Source organism: Canis aureus, chromosome 1 (assembly GCF_053574225.1).
Source record: "Canis aureus isolate CA01 chromosome 1, VMU_Caureus_v.1.0, whole genome shotgun sequence".
In the NCBI taxonomy this organism is placed as follows: Eukaryota; Metazoa; Chordata; class Mammalia; order Carnivora; family Canidae; genus Canis; species Canis aureus.
This window is the reverse complement of record NC_135611.1, coordinates 12,693,017-12,714,504: the sequence shown is the minus strand read 5'-3', so window position 1 is coordinate 12,714,504 and position 21,488 is coordinate 12,693,017.

The following is a 21,488-nucleotide window of genomic DNA, read 5'->3' as shown; positions in this document are numbered from 1 at the left end:
AGTTTCTTTTCATTTCTACTCACCTATTTTAATGTTCTCCAAACCATACACAACAGAGATCAAATTTGATGATTTCTATGGTAGCTTGCTTTATGAGTTTTAAATGACCAGGATTAAATTTCAAAATATTCATTTCCCATGAGAAACTCACTGTCATATTATGTTTTTTCTGGTGTAAGCAACAGAAAACAACATTGTTTAATAGAGAAAAGGAATATTTATATGACACAAAGAAGTTCAGACGTTCAAAGGGAAATCTATAACCAGTGCAAAAAGGCATCCACTTCAAGATGGCTCAGATCCAAATGTTTTCACTCCTTATATTACAGTATTGATGATACCATGTCCAAGGAAAAAGTGATAGATGGGACTTTTTTTGAGTGTCACAGTGTCACTACTTGCTTATAGAAATGAAGAGCATCTTACTGATTTCTAAGTGTAACATCAAGAATTCATAAAGGAGTATTTCCTCAAATTATACTGACCATGTTAATAAAAATAATTTCAGGTAGCATATCATGTGTCTATAGCACTGATAATGACATTGTTGTTTGGGTATTAGTTTTCCATTTATATGTAACAAATCATCTCAGATGTAACAGCTAAAAACGATATCTGCTCATCTTCAAATTCTGTAGCTCTGAAATCTGGGCAGGTTCAATTAAGTTTTAAATAGAAAGGCCAAATTTATTACGGAATCTTCTTCCCTCCCTCCTTTATCTTTTCAAGTTATACCAATACTTTAAAATGCTTTCAAGTACAATCTTGAAATATTTGGGACTTCTCTAATAATCTCTGGTATCTTTCTTCTAACAAAAGGCAGTATACATAGTTTGTATCATGCAAAATTGGAGTGTATTAATATTCTTTTGCTCTTCTCATATTTTGGCACAGTTTTTAAAACTAGACTATGAGCTATCACAGAGTGTCTATTTTACATATATTTCATGTCACACAGAGCATTGACCAAAGTTTTAAATACACAGCAGATAGCAGTTGTTAATTTTTCCCTATATATTAATATTCCCAAATAAAATATAAATGAAAATAAAAATAATCTCAACTGAATACTTTCTATTAAACCTCAGATATTCCCTTCATTGTATACTCAAGGAAGCATTTTTACAAACTCCTTTGTCATTTATTTTTTCATTCTCTCTCTTTCCTTTCCATAAAATTTTCCCAATTTATAACAAGGCTAAATCTTTAACAGGAAGGTTAACAATTATAATAAGCACATGAAAAAAGACTGATTATGAGAGTCAAAACAAAATTGCAGAAAATTCAGTATCATACAAAAATATCATGTGGATTCCTCACAACCAGCTTTCTGTGCCCTGGGTAGATATATTTTGGAACAAAGTGGTTGGCTTAATAAGAGATCTGGCGCTAAATAAAAGGTTTTCAACCTTCAGGGTTTAGCATCTGAACATACTCTTCAGGTGCCAGATTGGCCTGCCCTGGAGTTGATGGGGATTTGATGAACCTGTATGCATGTACAGCATCAATGGATGAAGAGACAGGGCCTCAGAAGCAGGAAAAGCCACTGAGAAAGAGAACTGATGGGAAATAGCATCAGAATGTACTGTAATATGACAAAATTCATGGATTCAGAGCCAGCCCATTAAGAAACAAGGTTTGCGCCATCAAGCTGAGACATCTGGCCATTTCAGCTTGGCCATATAGTGAAATAAAGGCAGGTCATCCTGGATTCAGCAATATTTGGGATGACTTCAATGATTCCTGATATTTCTATTTCAAGAGTATATCAGAATGGTTCTATGTTTGATGTATACTTTTCTCTTAATTTTAACCCATTTTAATAGCAGGGCTATATATTTTGATGGCATATCTTCCTGAGTATAGAGGTCATCTATCAAAGAGAAAATGATATTAGCTCTTTCCTTACAAGATTTGAAATAGTGACTAAGATGGCAATATCTAAAAATCTTTTCTACTAAAACAATTGGAACTTTTTCTACCTAAGAACTGCTTATATTTAAGTGGAAAATACAATGGATAAATATTAGGTGAATCTCTTAACTTAAGCTTGCTGTAAATAGTTTATGTTCTCTGAGGAATGAATGACTTGTGTCTGTCAGAGTTTGGATTATGAAGTGTTGAGAGCCCTGATATGTTGTCTCCTCACTGAGGACCTCAACCTTTGATGGTGGAGAAAACAGTTTATGCTTTAGGATTTCTTTTAAATGTGAATTCTATGATCTCTTTTGAAGAAGGGTAAGTACAGTTAATTTTGAATGTTTGAATTAAGAATATTTTAGGATATTAGTGAATGTTATTTTAATGTATGAATTAGAACCTTTTGATGGTCAATCAGCAAAGCAACATGACTATTTTCACTCCTTATTTGTATTAAGTTTTGGATTTGCAATCAATATAAATCTGTTGAATTAATAATGATAAAGCACATTACTTATTTGAGTAAATCTACGAAAGAAGTCAATGAAATGTAGTCTTTAGTTTCTAATGTATCAGCTTTGGAAATGGATGAACTGGTCTAAAGGAAGCCTCATTCTGATGGAAAGAAAAATCTGGGGGAAGACATCCTAAACAATCTGAGCCCAAGCGATTTATCAAGGATGTTGGATCTGTGTAACTTGCATCTTTCTTGGATAATGCCATGAGGCACAATCTCGTTCCTTCTCTTTGTTTCCAGACATAGGAACCAGAGCCCATTGAGAGATACTAACTCCTAGTTGTCATGGACACATCATTTCTAGGGAATAAATGATACCCTGAGAGGAAAGCAGGATAATACAAAAAGAAATAGTTGTCTTTCCTTAGTACAATACGTCAAATCAATAGGTCCATTTCCTTAGAAATAATGCAGGCTTTTTGTGTGCATGCTAGGTGGGTGAAGGCTAGACAGTATTTTTGATCAGCATTTCTGTTCTTTCATAACCCTACAACTAACTCTGCAGGAAAATTCCTGAATGTCTCCATTCAATATAGTACATGGGTCTTCCTCAACAAAGCAGATGATATACATCAATAAACTCTCATGCATCAGCAGGTCAGATTCAGAATTTGCCTCAGAATCCTCAGCTTCATGCCAGTGTAACTGTTTATGTCTCTGGTGTAGGGACAAGCCCAGCTGCCTCAATCTCCTCACCATAGTGGGCAAAGTCAGGGCTTACGATTGACCTTCTGCCTTATTTAGTAAGAGTTCTCTACGTTCTCTACCAGAACTGAAATCTTTCTGTGCTCTCCATCTGATTTGTTAGAACATGATTTCTGAGGGAAAAAAAGAATATATTCTTTTATATTGCCAACAATTGTGCCAAGAGATTTTTGTATTTATTTATTTGTTTGTTTGTTTATATTTATATATTTTTAAGATTTTTATTTGTTTATTCATGAGAGACACAGGGAGTGAGAGAGGCAGAGACACAGGCAGAGGGAGAAGCAGGCTCCATGCAGGGAGCCAGATGTGGAATTTGAGCCCGGGACTCCAGGATCATTCCCTGGGCGCAAGACAGGCACTTAACCACTGAGCCACCCAGGGATATCAGATTTTTGCATTTATTATAAAATCCTGAAAACAATGCTAAGATAGCAATATTATTACTATCTGTAATTTTATAGACAAACAGAGGCTTAGCCTACTTAATATTTTGCTAAAATTCACTGGCTACCAGCATTTGGGTTGGAGGACAACTAGGTAGTCACCCAAATTCCCAGCATCCCCATCTCTGAGTTAACTTAAATTTTAGATCACAGCAGGTTTTAGAACTGGCGAGTCTTTATAGATTCTAGTAATACTATGTTTTATAGCATGAGCTTGAATAATGAACCCATTCTTGAGCCAGTAAGCCTGGCTTACTGGTGGGTGAGTAATCTCATGACAAGATCTGAATTAAGTAACTGTGGGAAGGATTGGCCCATTTAAATAATCTGAAATGGGTTTTATGTAGAAAATTACAAGATATATTTTTTCTGTTACTAGAGGAATGACAACATTGGTGTTGGACAGGTAAAATCAACTATTGTAAACAACATCTGCATTTAAATGGAAGAAAAAAATAGAAGAGTGGTTTAAGGAGCGCTGGGGTATCTCAGTTGTTTGAGCCTCTGACTCTTGGTTTTTGCTCAGGTCATGATCTCATGGTTCCTGAGATTAAGCCCGTTTTTGGGCTCCCTGCTCAGTGAGGATTCTGCTTGAGATTCTTTCCCTTTGCCCCTCCTTCCTATGCTTGCTCTCTCTCAAATAAGTAAATAAATCTTAAATGATTTTTTTTAAAAAGATTTTATTTATTTATTCTTGAGAGAGAGAGAGAGAGAGAGAGAGAGAGAGAGAGGCAGAGACACAGGCAGAGGGAGAAGCAGGCTCCATGCAGGGACCCGGATGTGGAACTTGATCCTGGGTCTCCAGGATCACACCTGAATCCTGGCTGAAGGCAGCGCTAAACCGCTGAGCCACTGGGGCTGCCCAGTAGATAAATCTTAAAAAAAAATAAGAGTGGTTTAAAAATTAGAACAATTTCTGCTTTCAACCAGGTAAATTGGAAGCATTTTATATCTTCGTTAAATTACTAAGTATCCTTTTGGCCTTTTCTTTCCAGTAATATGTTTGAATAAAGAATTGGAATATATATATATATATATATATATATATATATATATTCTTAATAATGTATTAATTTACATGAAAAATTCACAGTGATATAAAATCACATTAAAATTTACTTTATAATAGCTTATATTTATGGAAAATTAATGGGACTGTCACAGAAAATGCAGCATTTATACTTGCTCACTCCCCATCGGTAAAAACATCATTTTCTTCCCATTCCAATTTTTTGACCCTAAAAATGAATCATAAGAAAAATACTGATCTTGCTAATTCAGAAGAATTTCAAATATAGAAGAATCTCTATATAGAAGAATCCAGCCTCTTGTTGCAAAAATATGGCTTCTAAAGTCTATCACCAATTTGTAAAATTGCTTGTTAATTTTCATAACATACAACCTACTAGATCAGAGTAAGAGAGGTATTTGTCCACAGAATCTTATGTAGTATTTTATCATAGCTCTTCATTGAAAAAATTAATATCACAACTGTTAATGGAGTGCCTAGTATATTTTAAAAAGTGATTGGCCCTGTGTTAAAACACAGAATTACATTTTATCATAAATGTTTTTATTTTTAAAAATGTTTTGTTTCCAAATTTAGAATTTTAAGAAATGTATAAAATGTCAAAATCATAATTATAATCAGGTTATTGTATTGTATTGCTTTCTCATCTATTTGTCCTTAATATGTTTTATCAAAAAAATAAAAAAATAAAAAAATGCTTTATCAAGTTAATTTACTGCCTCTGTAGGAAGACTTGAACAAGGTGACACTATATTTTCTCATTTGAGATTGAGAACTAAGGAGATTTTGGGCAGGGCTGATTGTTTATGAAATGTGGAGGTGGTACTGTTTTTATGTTTTGAGTACAGGAGTAGTTAACATCTCAAAATTCACACCTGTGCCCTGGAGAGAAAAAAAAAAAAAACCAAAACACTAATAATCAGAACTGAGTCCAAGATTCTCATACTTGGGCTTTACCCATACATCAGCCTTGTTTTTTCACTATTTAATGAAACAATTCTACTTCAGGCATTTACGATTTTTCTCTTTCCCCTTATAATTGCCCCCAATGCTAAAAATGTCCCCAACTCTTACACAGCAATCTGGCAACTGCTGGACTCTTCCATTCTATGGTTGGAAGAGAAGTATTTGTCACACATTTGAGCTTCAATGGTGCATTCCTAATATCATAGAATGATTGTAGTCATTACTGGCCACAAAAATTTCAATGTTCATTCATCTCTTTCTGGTATTCATTATGTGATTTAATTTTTCACAATTCATTCAAAACACTATAAGTTTCTAATTTAATTTCAAGAAACTGCATTTTAAATCTTATTGTTTATTTTTAATGTGTTATGTGCAAGATTGATTTTAGAATATTTGGAACACATCTTTGAAATTCATCTCATGACTACCTGATTATTTTCCTTCTTCAGACACTTGAGGATCTTCTTATAATCTTTTGTTTCTTCAAAAACATCTGTATTATTTTATAAATAAATAGCTAATCCTTTTTTTCTGATTATTTATAAAATTAACTTGAAGGTGAATATAACAGACATTGAACAGAATTGCTGGACTATAAGGAGAAAGAAGATAAGAACTCAGACCACAAAAGACAGGGAGTCCAAGGTATTCCAACCCTGTGTGCAGAAAAGAGCTGTTTGATTTTCTTATCAATTTTTATACTTCATTTTTATCGACTTAATGTTTCAAAAGCCTCCTGCTGTGCTTATGCATTAAAAAGTTGAGTTAATAATGCTGTCATTAGGGTTGGTGAAGAATATGAATTTAAGTTATTCATTGAAATGTTAAACATTGCAATGCAAGTAGCATATACAATGTAGGAGAGTAATGCAAATGAAAATAATGTAAAAATCACTTTGCATATTACAAATAAATATTTTCTTGGCATTGATGAAAGTGTCCAGAGCTCAAATTATTTATTCTTTCCTATAAAGTCAATTTTTTCCAGCAAGAATTCCAGAAAATGACAAAATAATATCAAACAGCTTTTAAAAGGAGTTAAAATCACATGAGTTAGTAAAATGAATACCAATTTTAATTATAACTCTATATGAATAGTTCAGTGATGTCCAAAGGGATAGTCAGGAGTTTTAGAGGGTGGACAGAAGTTTACAGAATCACCTCATAGCAATTATCTCTTCTTCATTCTCTCTCTCATCTTGGTTGACCCTCCTGAAAAGGGGAAACTTCTCCATCCTCCAATAACAACATCACCAACAAACTACCATCCATATGTTAGATATTCCAAGGAGGAGGACTTAAACCTCGCACTCTGTGCAAAAGGAGCCAGTCAGTTCTACAATCACCAGCAAATTCCTTCTAGTAGATAATTTATGAAGAAAATCGGTTTTAGTGTCAAATCTCCAGGTATTAATAAAAAGTCACTCTGCTTGCTCTAGTACTGTTGTATATGCTTTCCTTAGGCTCCCCAGGAAGGGCTGAGACACAACAAGTCTTAGAACTAAAGATTTAATCAATCTCTATTACCAAGAATATGACTTACAAGAGCACTGGAAATTGAGATACTCTTGAGTGGTTTGGACATGTCAGCTTATATCACTGGTTTTTCAGTTTGCTCATCAATAAATGACAGTTTAAAGTCAATGATGTCTAAAGCACTTATAGCCCTAAAATTCTCCTAATCTACTCTCCCTCTTCTCTGTTATTATGTTAGAAAGTTTTCTTTTATGTTTATTTCCAAATGTATATTGAATCAAATTTCCATATGCTATTATGAGGGCACTAAAATGCAACATAGTGAAACGGTATCAGTTTGTACAAGCAAAATAACAATCAGCAGGAATTTGCTAAGAATTCTCTGAATACAGACTGTCATCCATATTTTCATGTCAATTGGAACCACCCGTTGTGGGATATAAGGAGTGGTGGCAAGGATAGATTGTACATTATTGTAGGCAGTGGAAATCCATACTGACATTTTCTCTCTTCATATCCCTTTTTGGTGACCTGAAAAAACAAAAACAAACACCAAAAATCAAACAAAAAAAAGCCCACTTTGGCTTTTATACAATTTACAAATAATGTCACATCCCTCAATGACATTTGAAGTCCAAATAAGTTCATTTTCATTCAACAGTAGTATGGAAATAATTTCAGATCAACTTTGGGACAGCAATAGCAAAATGTTGTTTTGAAGTCATTGAGCATGGAGAATCACGTCTTACGCCATCTGTTGACAAAATGGAACTCTGCAGCCTGGAAGGCTACCGAATAAACCTAAGGAGTGTATTAGTGCTAGAAGCTAATTTAGAGAAGAGAAAAACAACAACAACAAGGCAGCAACAACAAAAAGCCATGGGGTGTCCTCATAAAAAGGCAAACAAAAGAAAGATCAAGAAGTGCAAACCCGGAGCTTAGATGCTTCTTTATTTGCACACATCTGCTTACTGAACACATTCCAATTTAATTATATAGCCAAATTACCATCCCCTTACAGAACTATTGTCATGGTTTTCAGATTCTTCCAAGTGTCAATTTCAGTGTAACTCCCTGTGTATTTCAAAACAATGCCTGGAAATTTTCCTCTCTGCAATTATGCAACATCCAAAGACATGGGCATTTTTTTCTCATCTAATCAAATTTTTCATGTTAGCTCCCCAAAGCACTTCCCTTTATGTTACATATCTGCGTATTTGCCTAGGTCATGTCTCCAGATTTTATTCAGATATTTTAAAAAGTTAATACTTAATTTTCACAGAAATGTTAGAAATATAGAATATGTATTTCCTTTATTTCAAACTTCAATGAGCTAAAATTCCTGCTTGTATAATTAATGAAAACTTAAATCCACTGAATAGGATTCTCATAAATCTTGAAGTATTATGAAAAGGTTTTTGTTTTTTTACAATAATCATGTCTATATTATAGAAGTTTTTGTCCAAAAAAAAAAAAATGCCACTAAAACTCTATGCCATCAGAAAAGGTTTTTATTTGAGATTATCTCATACCCAGTGTTTCTCAATGAAGAGTACTTGTTTTCTAGTGTGATGTAGACTTATTTATAACAATTATTGAGGTTTTAAATATATTCCTATAAATCTGACTGGCTTTAGAATAGCAAAAATTATATTTTTATCAAAGATAGCTTTATATTTTTTGATGGACTGATTGGTAATATAGAAGATATAAAAACTAAGAAATAGTCCAGCAACAATTTTTTTAAGTTAGCCACCTATTTATTCACCATTTATTAAATGTGTACATTGTGCCAAGCAGTATGCACGATCATTTCGAGATCCATGATTATATTAAGTTTATACATCAATCCTTTAAGGCAAATTCTTCTTCCCTATGCAGATGATATGCCATATTTTAATTATCAATGATTTGGTTGCATTTTATGAGTATAATCCTCACTTTTCTTTCATAGTTTGGAGTCTTCTCAAATAGAATATAAAAACAAACCTAAAAAAAATTCAAGTTGCAGTGGTCACTGGTTATGAAGATTTTTACATTCTGTTGGATATAAGAATTTGATTTGCATTAGCAGAAATAGATCTGAATTTTGTGTGACCTGACTTTATGTTATTTTGTCTTTCTAAGCTTTGTCACCTTCAGAGTAAGTCCATATCTGTACATCACTTCTTTCCTTACTCGGAAACATACTGTTCTGAAATATCACAACCGGCAAGAAATAAACATGACTTTTAAGTCTTGTGAAAGACAGGGTAAGTCTGATCCAGATCTGAACAATACTTAGGTTATTGCAAAGACTACATGGTACCCTGAGGTGTTGGGGGAAACAGCCAATGAATCGAGGCAGAAGCCCATCCATTTGGCAAATAATTGGCTTCTCCAGTGGAGGCAGCTGCTTTTCTGCCCTTCTGGCTGAAATGTACTGGAAAACGGTCCCTAAGGATGAAAGGAGGACAAAAATATTGGTGATACAGGAAAAAAAAATCTAGCAAAATAAGAACCTAAAACCAAGAGAAAAGCAGTTTATAACAATCTATTTAGGAGACGGAGCCCAGATCTCTTTAGAGAAATACTGGTTACCTTGTCTTCCTTCAAATGTGTTTTCTACTTTTTCCAAGGTAGTATTTAGAAGTATTTAACCATGAGCTCTCTTTCAATAGTACCAGTTAAGAAGGAAAGTTTTTCCTTCAGTGATTCAGTTATGGATAATTGTTCAGAAAGTAGGAAGTTCTTTGGTAGAGAAAGAGCATCTCTCGTTGATCAGCATGGCAGCTCACTTTGTCAGCTTTTATAGAAAAGCCATCATCCATAAAAATTTCTCAGAAGAGTTTGTTAGAACCAATTAGTAATTTGAACAAATGAGTGAATGAATGTCTAAAATCTATAATGTTCATTGTGCTGTTTCATGTATGACTAGAAGATTCTGAGAATTACAAAAATTATTTTTACTTTTCTAGAGCCAGGATATTATGCCAGAAAAAAAAAATTGTAACTATCTGGTCAAAAAAAAATTACTTTTGGGAGGGAAGATCTCTTTAATAGAAAGAACAGAGGAATGTCCCTAGAATGTATGTCTCTGGATAGAAAAACAAAGATATAAAGAAACAAATTAAAAAAAAAAAAAAAACAGCAGCATACCAAATCTAAGTTTGATTCTCAGTAACTTAACTGAGAATCCGTAGCTTAACTACAGATTCAGACACATCTAAAAATGTTTGGATGACATATGTTGCAAACAGACCAAAGATCTATTGGTGTAAAAGGTCTAGGAACCTCTGTGAGCAGTTCATCCTATAAAAAGAAATAGTTGAAGTATACGTGTTAGTGATTGGAAGTCTTACCCAATTCTCTTTCTGGTCGCAGGATCAGATGGCATGCATATGATTGGCTTTAGTAATGAAATGTGAGTGGAAGTACTGTCTTTTAATTCCTGCTGAAAAACTGAAAGTTCGCCTGTAACTTGCCTCATTCCTCACCCTACCTCAGCCTTGTGGAAGCCTGTATGGGGAGGTGAGTTCTATAAGCAACATGGATGACCAGTGAGCAAAGCCTCCTTGCTGTTTAGTTGGATCAATCTTAGCAGTGAGCATACCCTGAAGGTATGTTTTGTCCAGAATAGGCACCAGGAAATCTCAGTATGAGATATACAGATCCGTCTGGGGCCTTGAAAACTACAGAAGAATGGTGGGTAGTGCACCACCCAGCTGCGAAGGAACAGAATAGGGAATCCCAGGAAGAAAAGAACATGGATTATACCCCTTTAGCGTTCCTAAAAATATTAAGGCGACTTTAAATAGGGCTACTCATGCCTTAGTTTCAGTAAGTCAGAGTTCCAGAGAAACATAATTTACTGATGATGTGACCAGATTATTTACTCTGTCTCTGCAATGGGTTGGGGTGCCAGGAAAAGCCACACAGTGGAAGCCCTGATCAAATTGTACCTGAGCTAGTGGTGTCTGCCAATACTTCAGTTTGTCTATCTATCTTCAGTTTGATGGGCCAAAATCCCATTTTCCTCAATTGGGTCATCTGTTACCTGCCAATGAAAGCATGATAACCCATGCATTCAAATACTAATTATATAATGCTTTTTTTAAATTTCTAAACTCAATAAACTTTGAGTAATTGATGACTAAATGGCATTTAATTTATATATACACAAATTTTACCTACATGCAATGACAATTTGCCAATCAAAAGTTCCATCAATTATATAAGTGGTGTGTAATGTGTCAGTCATTTTGACATTTTCACCTAAATGAGATTTTAGTAATTTTAGTAGATCTAATAATAAAGTAGAGAAGTATAAAATTAATCATTTTTATGTTAATTGAAAAACCTGACCAAAAACCAACAAAAGGGGTAAAGTTATGAAGAGGTAATCACTATAAAAATGCTAATTAAAACAACTATGGTTTGAAGTTGCTTATTATACTGCCCAAAAATATGTATACTTGACTGTGATACAGAAACTGAGCATTGCCTTACACAGCAGGCTGAAACATAAATTGATACTAATTTTCTGCAGAATAAATTGAAAAATTGTGTCAAAAATACTAGGACATGTATTTTTTTATTCATTGATTTGACTTCTAAAATTTGTCCTATTGAAATAATTGACTAGTGTACAAAGATATGCACAAAAGGTAATATAACTGTTATTTTACATAACATAAAATACATTTAAACATATCAAAAATTAGGATTTAGTTTGAAAATATGTATCAAAATATAATGATTCATTAAAACTAAAGAAGTTCCTTTTACCTGGGGCATAGTGTACCCAACTGAAGATAGAAAAGAAACTCAGAGGGTAGGTTGAATTTAGCTTGAGAGGACTTTGTATGCCGTGGAGTTGAGACTTATCCTAAGGACAATGTTAAGATGTTATAAGGAGTAAATCACAGGACTGATGTGATCATATGTGCATTTTTTTTCAACTCACTCTAGCCATAGGCAGGAAAATGAGTTTTTCATTGGACAAAACTATTTCATTTAAAAATATTTTCTAAACTATTCAACTATTTAACAACAATCATTTGTTGAGCACATACTATATGTCAGACACAGTGGGATTCTGACAAAAACTCTACCTAAGACCTCCCATGTTAAAATGTACATTGATTGAAACTGATTGTTTATATCAAATGTTCCTATAAGTCTCAATGCAAAAGGTAATAGAAGTGCAGCTATATTTGGACAAATTTTTTCTACTATCTTGTCATCTTATGATCAATGCTCTATGCTGTATGATATGCAAATGATAAAGGCTTGGTATGTATGAAAATAATTTTGTATTGCAATCTTCTAAACATTTCAAAAAAGTAATTTACTATGTTTATAGTGCATTAGGTATATATCATAGGAGATTATTAAAGATATGATACATTTGGATGGATTCTAAAGTGCATCTTCTAGTTTACAGTAGTAATGAGCTGTGTAGACAAAAAATGGAAAGTGGGAGAGAAGGAAAGGGAGGAAGAAGGAAAGAAAAAAGGAAAGAAGAGAGGAAGAAAAGAAAAAGAGAGAAAGAAAGAAAGAAAGAAAGAAAGAAAGAAAGAAAGAAAGGAAAGAAAGAAAGAAAGAAAGAAAGAAAGAAAGAAAGAAAGAAAGAAAGAAAGAAAGAAAGAAAGAAAAAAGAAAATACTGAAAATATTGGTTTCCAACATGGATAGACACAATTGGTATATGAAATCTGGTTCTCAACAGTTATAACTGAATTCTTCTCAATTCCATAAAAGAACAATCCTTGCCTCTTGTGACACAATTATCCCTTAGTTACTTTCCAGTTCATAACAAGAAAGAGCACAGAGACCAATATTAGTAGAAATGGACACGTCTAGTTTTAGTAGACATGTGGCCAGTTATTATATGTCTCCTTTACCTGTGGAAGCACATTTCTCAGTTGATGGATAATATAATTCCTAAAATCCTGAGCATTTCTGTCTTTCTTGGTTTTGTTCTCCAACATATTTAATCATTTTCACATGAGGATTTCTTTTGTAGGAACTGACTAAATAGGACATATTAAGGAAATCTCTGCAAAATTATGGCTTTTTAAAACAGAGTATTAAATACAACTTGACTTTTATGGACGCATATGGTTGATTTTCTCACTGAAGACATGAAAAGTGGTGGTATCTTTAATAAGTAATCAGATGCAACTGGCCCAGATACTCCAAAAGAGACCTACTATCTACCAATTGCTAACGCTCAGAAAACTGAACAATCTAAGTACAAGGGAAGCTCACTTTTAAGGCTCAAGGCCTTCTTTGAAAATAGGTCCCATTTATTAATCTTGAGATATTTTAGCCTTCTAGAAAACTGAGCTGCATCTTATCCAGGATCAAGATCTTAGTCCAATAAGTACACAGGACATTGAATTCAACCAAAAATTCTCATTACTTACTAAAGTGGGTTCAGACTAGGGTGAATGAAAATCTGTCTAAAAAAGGTATATAGGGCAGGGGGACTGGGTGGCCCAGCAGGCCTGGCACAGCTCCCAGTTCCCCCTGCCCCCACCCCCCCCCCAAAAAAATAAATAAAAATAAAAAAGGTGTATAGAAACTTTGAACTTTAGGAGTAAGTTGTATACTATTGACTACAGTAGTTAACTTGGAAACTTAGCAGCTAAGTATAATGGTTCTAAATCAGTGCAGCTTTTGCTGATATTAAGATACACCCTTTGGGATATATGACGTGTCCCCAGAGTTCAAGCTCAGGCCACAAGAACATTAATTCTCCTGTATTTTTATAGAGGTTATAGGGTCAGGAAGTCACCAAGATGTTTTAGATCAGGGAGCATATGACTATACGTCCCAAATTTAAAACCACAGCATGATATCTGGGAGATTATTGGAGATGGCCTTTATGAAGCTGAAGTCCTTAACCCAATAGCTGAATGCATGGATCTTGTCTGATAGCATTTCACTTAAGCACTTTTAAATATAAAATATTGGATAATAGTAAAAGCTGACTAATAAACTTGAACTTATTTCAAAGATTGCTAGCCTAGGCCATTTTTTTGAGATACTGATCATTAAATGAAGCCAAGCCTTGAACAAAGAAATAAGAGTAAACCAGACTTACATCAAACTTCAGAAATTAGATAGATGACAAATAGATTGATAGACAGATTGATCTTCCAAACGGAAGATGTGTCCTATTGTTTTCTTCTTTCAAAACATTTTCTCTCCTTTCATGATCAGATTTTTTCCTCTGAGGCCCATTCTCCTCACTGAGACTCTCTTTCTACAAGTATACTTCACTTATAAATATTTATTTATAATCTCAGCATTGTCCGGGTACTGAGGATATAACCATAAAGAAAAGCACATGAGACCTCTGATGTTATGCTGCTAATATTATATGGAGAGATAGACAACAAGAATAAATAAGTAAACGCATAAATAAAATTAATTTGGTAAGTGATGACAATTACTTTAAAAATAAAACAGGGCAATTGGCCAGAGTAAGTCTGTGGTAAGGGAGAGAACATCTGGCTTTATATAAAAATAATATTCTTCTCCTTCTTTTTCATTTCACCTTTTGTGTTTGGTTGGTCTTCACTGTACTTAGTATTTTGTTTTTCATATTTTATATATTCATGAAAGAACTATGAATGAATGTATGTGATCAGTTCACTAAATGCAAGTTTTCAATTTCTCTGTTATTTTTGTAACATTCCTGAGCAGACCTGGAAATCAAAGAGAGTAAGCTTTATGATATATGCTATATTCACTAGATGAAGGAAAATACTATTAAGTGTTTGGGCTTCTTTTTCCTCACATAGCCCAAATAAAGGAGTAAATGATGAAAAAGCAATTTAAGACAAAAGGAGATATTACAAACTGTACTAAGACAGAGAAAATGTTCCTTAAATGAGCTTAGCATTTGGGAACAGTATTGAGTTGATGCTTTTACTATCTAAAGCTGTACATCAATATCTGCTGGAGGGTGTAGATGTTCTACTCAAGAAGAAATTAGTACAAACATCCAAAAACATGTGACCATAGCACAGAAATGTAGAAACATAAAAGAAACACTTATGTCTCTCCGAAAACAATTCCTGCATTTTAAACAGGCATAACATTTCTAATCCTCCAAAACCTATGAGTTGTTTTATTTGTTTGTTCATTGTCCTCTGCGAGGACAGTAGCAAGGTCCCTGCTCTGAAATGTCATCTCAACTCACCCCAGATCTGCACACATGGGTACTCTCCTTTCATCTAAGCAATAGCTATAGCTTTTTCCCACATGAGCAGCCCCACCCATCATAAGAACCGTTTGCTGAAGACCTCATATGCTGGGAGCAGAGAACCTGTGTTCAGTGATAACAGTGCTAACACTTAGCTCTTATGTGACTTTGAATAAATTACTTAAACATATGCCTAGGGATCCCTGGGTGGCGCAGCGGTTTAGCGCCTGCCTTTGGCCCGGGGCTCGATCCTGGAGACCCGGGATCGAATCCCACGTCGGGCTCCCGGTGCATGGAGCCTGCTTCTCCCTCTGCCTATGTCTCTGCCTCTCTTTCTCTCTCTCTGTGTGACTATCATAAATAAATAAAAAACAAAAAAACTTAAAAAAAAAAGAATTAAAAAAAAATAAACATATGCCTAGTTTTCTTCTTCATATGACCAACAAGTAACAGTACCTACTAGCAGGGTATTGTGAAAATTAAATTAGTTATTGCATATAAAGGCCTTAGACTAATGCTTCTCTCTTTCTCTCTCACACACACAAACACACACACACACACACACACACACACACACTTTCATATAAATATATCATCATCATTATCATCTATTTGGCTTCCATCAGCCTTACTCTGTTTTATTTTCCAATTTAGTCAGAACTCAGGTAGAGGAAACTGGGTCATTATCAGGTATCGATATTTGGAGAATGGACCAGGACAGTTGAAAAATAAGACTAGAAGTAAAAATTAGGGTTCAAAAAGACAACAAGAAAATTTAGTAAGGCCAGGGACCATAAGAAGTATGGGGTCAGAGATTTTGACCTTGACAATGGGAAAAGAGTCTATGGTGTAGAATGCAGCTATACATTTTTTCTTTTTCTTTTTTAAGAGATTTTATTTATTTATTCATGAGAGACACACAGAGAGAGGCAAAGACATAGGCAGAGGGAGAAGTAGGCTCCCTGCGGGGAGCCTGACTCAGGACTTAATCCCAGGACCCCAGGATCACAACCCGAGCCAAAGACAGATGCTCAACCACTGACTAAATTTTCAACAGTAGTGTAGGATGACCCGCAGTGGACTTGATCCAAGCATGGTTATGGGCTGTGTCAGAGCCAGTCAGAAGTCAACTAGCCACCAGGAATGCCAAAGAGATACCAAATGCTCACAGAAGTGCCAGCAAGATTGCCCTGATTTTCTTTCCCCCAGGATGCCATACTTCTGGTTTCCCTAGGCTTAATAAATAAAATCAGTGGGTTAGAGAAGAAAAAAATGAAGGATTTCAGGAGAAGAACACTTCCTTTCCAAACCCGATGCTTCCTCGTGGGAGAGGCCAACCTGTCTCCCACCTGGCCAGCATCTGGAGTGCATACTATGCCAGGTGAAATTCAGCCACCTCTCTGCAGGCCTCGGTCCAGGTTTCATGAAACCTGAAGTTTGTTCACTTTTGTGGGTTCTCTTAAGGAATCCAAACTTACAAACACAAAAGTAGATACAGAAGTGAACATTTACTTTGAACGAGGAAAGAGATTACAACAAATTTCAATTTTTAAAAGGCTGACAGTTCCCTTAAACATCGCAAAAATCCAAAACCACAAAATATTTCTTGTTAAATAATGGCCTGCCATCTCTATAATTATTCCTCTCCATTTCCTTGCCATATTCGTTGATTGTCTCTTTATATAGCAAAAAAGTCTGATACTATTTTTATAGAGATAATAGAATGATAATTTTGCCATTCTTCTAGCATACTTATTTATAAATAAAAAATGTACTCTTATTTTGCTAGTTTTGGAATATTAGTTTCACATTTGCAACTTGTGGTATGATGTCATTTATTTTTAAAGTTATTTTCAATATGAGAAAATCTCTGACATGTTTTCTCATTCATGTGTTATAAGATTTAAAAGGATTTTCTTCAGACTAAATTCTGGTTGTCTATATTTCAAACTTTGTTTCTTCTCCAACTGCCCTCATAGGCCTGGTTTTGGGTGCCATGGGGTATGATACAGTCTCTGATCCTTCCTTTATATCAGAATGCCAGGGAAATCAACACAGTTACATTTGTCCTCCTGAATGCCCAGCAATAACATAACTGTGCACAGAAAAGAACCACATACTTGATTCCAATAACTCAAACTCGATTTATCTCCAGCTCAGTTTCCCATTTGATGGATCCCAAACCAAATTCATATTAAGTCAACATTACCCAGCACAAGAGTATGTGTGATGGAGAGAAGGCAACAACAGGGAGACATTTGTCTTCTTCTTTAAAGGCAGTTTAAACACATTGTTTCTGCAAATTTTACAAAATATTAGACTCCTTTATGATCCTACAATTGCCTTTCTGGTAAATATGGGAAGAATAAATTAAGTGTGCTTGTCTTAGTTCTCATTCTCATGAGGAGAGAGCCTAACTGTCAAAAACCAGAGTTCTCCTCTGTTTTCAACATACTAATATCCCCCATCCTCATCTCTATAACCCCCTTGCCTACATACACAGTCATACACAGGAAGGCAAACCCAGTGGTATTCAGCCTGCCTAATTCTGGAGCTGAGATTCTATATTGACATGGATTTCACTTTCAACAAATTACATATTCACATTTGACATTTGCTAATAAATAGATCTATAACTAGACCTCCAATCTTCCTGACTTGTTCAGTTTCTCAGTATGAGCAAAAATTTAGAAAGAGCAAAACTATGTCTTTATAGTTTCTTCATCTGCAGTCATAATTTCCCCATTTCAATTAGTACGGCCAAGAATTTCTTGATGATACTAAACTACTTACTACTGGTTGAGATATGTAAGATTTTCAATCTTCTCACATTTCTTATTAAGGTCTTCATTTGTTCTTTAATTGCTTACTTACTCTTTATATGTGAAAAGGTTTTTTTCTTGATTGCTTTCAAACAATATTCTGGGAAAAATCAGGTATGGACCAACATGACAACTCTGTTGTTATATGGACATCATTTGTTCTCTACCCACCACTTATGAGGCAATTTGCATTTTAAAAAGCATATTCTGTAGCACAGCATACAATGTTTTTAGGAGAGAAATTATTCTATACACGGAGCAACAGAAATTTGGCTTTTCAAATTGTCTCAGAGCCAGCCCTCTCATAGACACCTGGATGATTCCTTTGAAGAAAGGTTTAAATAAGTAAAAATGGAATAGATTTTGACTAAAGTCCCTGTATATTTTTCAAGACAAACAGGCCTATGTACCGTAATACAGAGGGAAGATGAGTGATCTTTTTTTTTTAACACAATTAGATAGAACACAAGAATTTGGACAGAGAAAATGCAAACAAGAGACTGGTATTTAGCAGAGATGATGCAGCTACTCAGGATGTGGTTCAGCTGCCCTGAGAACTGTGATGGACAGTTCGAGACTTCTAGAAAGAGATACCAGTATCCCATTTGGGGGCAGAAGGCAATGGCAAGAGAAAGAGAGGCAGGCACTATTAATAAATATCTCATAGTCAGTGGACAAGAAGTTCCTAGATACCCAAGACATTTTCATATTCCATAACAATAGGGTAGGAGAATTCACAATTAGAGACTAGTCAGCAAAAACACGGACTATCACAGTTTATTGTATAATAGTTATAGATGTTGCTGATTCATGATAACTGGCCCTCCCTATTTTAGAGGAAGAGGTCTTCAAAATAACTTTTTTAAAAAAGATTTATTTATTTACTTACTTATTTGAGAGAGAGTGCTGGTGAATGAAGGGAGGGGCAGAGGAAGAGAGTCTTCAAGCAGACTCCTTGCTGAGCACAGAGCCCCACATGGGGCTCGATCTCACAACCAATGAGATCACGACCTAAGCCAAAACCAAGAGTTGGATACTCAACCAACTGAGCCACCCAGGTCAGGTGCCCTCAAAATAACTTTTCTACCTAAAGCCAGAGCTTATTTTTTTCTATTAAACTATCTCTCTCCTGAAGAATATATTCTCAGTCTGGATATCATATCTATTAGAGTGTTTGAAAAATTGGGGAAAAATTTAGGTAATGATGAAATAATAATGGCTAACCTGAGAACTGTGACCCTACCATGTACAGGAGGTGAAGTCCTGACTGCTTCCGTAAACTCCAAGCTCCAAGTCCCAAAGCAAAACATTTGCCCAGAACACAATGGGGGCTTACGACATAATTGTTGATTGGTGAATAAATATAGGTCATAAAGTTATTTCTAAATTTACCCTTCAATTTCTTCTTATTCATAATGTATACATAGAATACTTAATTTAAACTATGAAAGAATGTTTAAATTGGAATATAATTATGTGTCATTTTAGTTAACTGAAGAGACCCTATTGAATGACTCACATACTCATGAACGAAATATTCAAAAATAGGTTCTAACTTTAGATAACTTGTGAACTAGACGTACTTTTTCTTTTCAGATCACAGTGACTATTTCTTTTTCCTTTCGTTTTTCTTTTTTTTACCATCAAGGAAATATTTTCTACGTGATGCACCTCATACTTGTCCTTTTTGACATTCTTTTTGATACTGATAACATTATTTTAAAATATCCATTACTACTTTTTAAAAAGTAGTAGTTATGGGCCTATAATGGGTTAAGATCTCAGTTTACCTACAAAAAGTGTTTCCAACTTATTAAGAAGAAGTATAAAAGGAAGGAAAAAAAGTTTCAAGTGATAAAATTATTGAAGTCATAAGTGTACTATAACTGCAGTAAGCACATAGTCTTATATCCCCTCAACAGGTGGTTGTCTTTTACTTGCTCATTCCTACATTCTGGAAATAATATTTGAATAACTAATATCTTATAGGTCTAATAGTGTTGACCTATTGACCATTGACCAGACAATGGTTGATGATCATGAGTACTCTATGGCCTCCCCGGGGTTAAGTATGGAATCTTTACAAAATAGTTGTATAATATTAGCAAGTTTTCTTAGATAGTTAGGGATTTGTAGAAAAGTTTTTATGTCTAGCTTAATGGAAATGTTATTATCTTTTCATTTATTTTGAAATGTTTTCTATAGAGGCAAAGATTTCAGAATGTAATCTGAAGGTCTGGGATCAGAATGTAACTAAACAATAACCAATTTTTGGCTTTGTCTTTTGTTCCCTGTTTTGGTAAGTCATCAGACTGCACTGGTCAGTTACGGTATTTTTCCGTAAGATTTTACAAATCTTAACTCCCTTCAAGTGAAAAACTGTGGCAACTCAAGAATTAACAAAATGTTGCTTACTGCTTCCCTGGAACATGACCTACTCAATGTGGATGTAAATAAAAGATTGATAAAGTGAAGCCTTCATGATACCATTAGATATAGTTTTCAATGTACACTTCTAGCTGTGTTCTGGTAAAAAGATTGTATCAGGATATAATGTACAATATGATAACTCAAATATCAAAATATCTTCCCGATAGACAGTCAATAATAATGGCAGTAATTATAGGCCAGTGTTTTATAAAATGTTGTTTTCCTTCCCATTAAGAGTTTCAAAATGTTGCACTGCATAATACATGGATAATAATGTTGAGCCCTGTGTTCTGTCTACATTGGCAAGAATTTGAAATGGCAGTGTGCAAATGGCAAATGGCAATAAACCCCAGAGAGAATGGAAAGGAACATGCTCAATTTCCTGAGTATATTTGTATATTCATCAGTGTTTTTCCTACATCAAATGACTTTCCTTCTGCTCTTTTCCTCTAAAAAAGATATATGATAAATATAACAGCTCTAAAAAAATAATCTATGTACAAGAAATACCTATAATAAGAAATATTTCTCTGGAGAGGTGCAGAGTACACTCACAGAAAGATTCTACTTACTGTTTCATTATTTCTATTGGTGTTATGCTTTTGTTTATAATATTTGTAATCCAAATCATAATTGTGATTGGAAATATTTTCTTAATTTGTACACCTTCAGATCAGTATCAATGGGTTGTTTGTAGACCTCTGAAATACCCTAAAATTTTCTAGCTGATTGTTATTTTTATATTCTTTTACCAAAACTATTGCAACATTAGTTGAGGACTGAAATGTGATTATTTCTTTAAAAAGTATTTTCTTCACTGAAAGTCACAATAATGGTAAATGACTGAGGTCATACATTATATTTAAAATAGATCTTAAAAATCATTTGTTCTCTGAAGTAGGCAAAAGGAAAGAAACTTAAAAGTGGTATAGTCTGTGGGCTGTGTTGATAAATCCAACAGAAAGAGTCTTGAGGAA